The sequence below is a fragment of the Rattus rattus genome, chromosome 2 (genome assembly GCF_011064425.1).
Source record: "Rattus rattus isolate New Zealand chromosome 2, Rrattus_CSIRO_v1, whole genome shotgun sequence".
In the NCBI taxonomy this organism is placed as follows: Eukaryota; Metazoa; Chordata; class Mammalia; order Rodentia; family Muridae; genus Rattus; species Rattus rattus.
In genome coordinates this window covers 217,048,760-217,052,208 of record NC_046155.1, presented here as the reverse complement: position 1 = coordinate 217,052,208, position 3,449 = coordinate 217,048,760, and the positions used below count along the sequence as shown (strand labels likewise).

General features: G+C 42.7%; 1 pseudogene; it reads left to right on the top strand.

Annotated features, from left to right (window-relative positions):
* The first annotated feature begins 2,455 nt into the window (after positions 1-2,455).
* Positions 2,456-2,840, top strand: LOC116894697 (annotated as a pseudogene).
* Positions 2,841-3,449: the final 609 nt, after the last annotated feature.

Genomic DNA, 3,449 nt, shown 5'->3' with positions numbered 1-3,449 from the left:
AAGTCTCTTGCCTACCTACTGGAAAACATGTCATAAGAGCCGCTTACTTGGGTTATCTCACCCCTAAGGCCTCCTTTTGGTTTCGGTTCTGTTTTAAAAATATTGTTAAAAATATTGTTAATAAAATCAAGACCACTAACAACGTTGATTTAGACAAAGAAAAGGTGCGGAGAAAGCATTGCCAAATGCTGGACTCTTCATTCACTCACACCCGCTCATGGATAAGTTCTAGCCAGAGAAAAGGACATGGCACTGAGACACAGCCTGATTGTTGGCATTTGACTAGGGAAGCTTTGGTCTGATCAGTTAGCAGGCTCCAGTTGGCTGAGGAACGGCTGGCATGCCTGACTGAAACTCAGTTGCTTTTGCTACAAAGGTATGTTCTCAGGTTGTTATAATATGTTTACATATCAAGAATATGTAGTTCATGCACACAGGTAGTTTTATCACCCAAGTAAAGTGATGGGTTTAGATCAACCTCAACCCAATTTAACAATAGTATGTACACCGGAGCTCTAAACCACTGCCATGAGTCACGTCTTAGTATGTCTTCCTCAATGCAGTGTGTTAAGGAGTTCAACACCCCGCAGGAAAAGACCACGGCTCAATCCAGATCACGATTAACCGAGTACACTATTTGTATTACAAGAGCAGCGGTGTCTAAACCAAGTCGGAGATGCGCTATGCGTGAGCAAGTGGGGGAGAGATTTATAAATGAGAACCACAGTTACTCCACTCTGTGGCATTTATAGCACATAAGGAATTGCCCCATTTCCCCTGACTTCTTGCGGCTATGTGAGGAACTGCCTCATGGCCCCCCTTCAGGAGAAACTGCTATCCTGCTGTCCAAAGCAATCTGTGCGTTTATAGAGGCCACAGCCAGTGCTTAATCATTTCACAACAGTTACACAGCTTAGAGGGGTTGGGAAAGGGATTAGAACTTTTAGGAATGTAGGTCAGAGGCCGACGGTTACCATAGTAGGAGCCTAGTATGAAACGGGAACTTCCTTAGCCATCACAAATGTGCATTACACACATTAATAAACTTGTTTGTTTATCTCGTGTTCATCTGTCTGTTGCTACAGGGATGCATCTCAAACAAGAACTCGTGGCGGGATGTAGAAAATTCCATCTTCTGCATGACATGGCCTGGGGTCCCGTCTTACCTTCCGTTCTCCCAGCTTATTTGCAGGTGACCTCAGAAATGTCTCCTCTCTGATCTCTTTCTACCCTGAGCTCCCTCAATGTGTTAACCTTCCACGTAGCTCTGTAATTGTGTGCAATGTGTTAACCTTCCACGTAGCTCTGTAATTGTGTGCAAAGCAGTACATCTTGTACATTAAACTTTAACCAGAGAGGTTTAAACGCATCATTAGTGCCAAAGCAACCCAGAAATCTCTACTTAATTAATGACTTTATTGATAAAAGATGGTGAATCATTGATGATGATTAACGATGGGTGTGGTAGACAAAGCAATGTCCACACACCCTCTCTCTCTCTCTCTCTCTCTCTCTCTCTCTCTCTCTCTCTCTCTCTCACACACACACACACACACACACACACACACACACACACGCTTAGAGTCTTTACCTCACATGACAGAGAAAAACATCCGCAGATGTTGATTAAACTCAGAATCTCTACCCTTCAAGACTAATGGATCTATGCAGAAGGGGAGATAGAAAGATTGTAAGAGGAATTGTAAGGATTGTAAGGTTGGTGGAAAACTCCAGAACAGCTACATCTTCAATACAAACAAGAATGACGCCCATGTGAACTCACAGGGGCTGTGACAGCACGACCTGCACAGGTTCAAACCAGACAAACTCTCAGCATAGAGAAGGGAAAGTGGACACCACGTCCCACCCTTCACCAAGAAGCTATTTGCAATTAGTAAAACTGATAGAAAAGAGAAAATCTGGTTTCTCCAATGGAAGGCCACTGGGTATATCAACCACACTAAGGGCAGACCTCATGCCTGTTAATAATAGTTGGCCAACACAAAACAGACTCCATGGTGTGTGTGTGTGTGTGTGTGTGTGTGTGTGTGTGTGTGTGTGTGTGTGTGTGTTGGCATTGTCTTTTTTTAGTTTGTTTTGATTTTTGTTTTTGTTTGTTTTTACTTTTGCTTTTTGAGACAGAGAGAGAGAGAACATGAAGTTCGGTGATTAGTAGGAACTGGGAGAAGTTAGGAGAGGAAAAAGAATATTATATATAAGTATATATATAAGGTTTTACTAGACACAATTTAACTGTAAAAGTAATAAAAAGAAAGAACCTTGAGATGGGGATATTATTATTAATCACTGAAGTAGACTCAGCATAGCCACAATTTAACCTTTAAAACTAAGAGTCCGGAGCGAGCGAGCGAGCTAGAGGCCGTTGCTAGAGGCCGTTGCTAGAGGCTGTTGGATGCTGGAGCCAAGCAATGCCTAAGAGCAATGCCTAAGAGCAATGCCTAAATCAAAGGAGCGTGTTTCTTCCAGCTCTTCCGGCAGTGGTTCCGACTGCGAAGTTGAAAAAAAAAGTTAGAGGAAAAAGCAAGTTGTTCCAGAGAAACTTGTGAAGAAGCAAAAAGCCTGGTGAGACTTGTAGAGCTCTGGCATCCTCCGAGCAGAGTAGCCGCCCCGGAAATGACGACATGCCGCAGCTTGGAAAAATGGGATCTGTCAGTGTTCAGGACTTCAAAGGAAAACTTCTAATTGGTATTACAGAATATTGCATGGACTTGGAAGATGACGTGAAACCAGGGAGAAAAGTTATTTCTTTAAACACGAAACAGTGAAGCCAGCTGAAGGAACAGATCTCTGACGTAGACGCTGCAGTCAGAAAGCTATGAAGTCTGAGACATGGCAAACCTGTGCTGTCATAGCTGCTTTAATCTGTCTTTTCACGCTGACTTTTGTTTACTAAATGTTGTTTTCCACGCTGTTGCATATTTGGACAGTTTGAAAGACAGATCCTTTTTTTTTTTACTTTTTTTAATGTGCATTATTAAAATGTTCTAAATGAAGCAAATGGTCAACTTTATTAAAGAAGATTGCTTTGTGCCCCCCATCTAGTGTAAAATAAAGTCAGATCATTACAATCTGAAAAGACAAAAAGGAAAAGAAGCAGGAAAAGGTGGTCAGGGAAATACTGTGAATAGGACTGGATCTATAGTTGCTGAATTTAAACCTGGAAGGCTAGCCCACATAAGAAGAGGAACACGGACAGTCTCTGGGAGCTAAAGAGGCCAGGAAGCAGACTCCTTCCAGGGATGGCCTACCCCCCGCAGTGAGACCCAGTTCAGGCTTGACTTCTAAAGCCATCAGATTACAAACCGATATCCTTTAAACTATCATATTGGCTACAATTTGTTAGAGCAGAAAAAGGGAATTAAGGTGGTAGTGTTAGGAAAAGGAAGGGTGGGCTGGAGAGATGGCTCAGAGGTTAAGAGCACTGACTG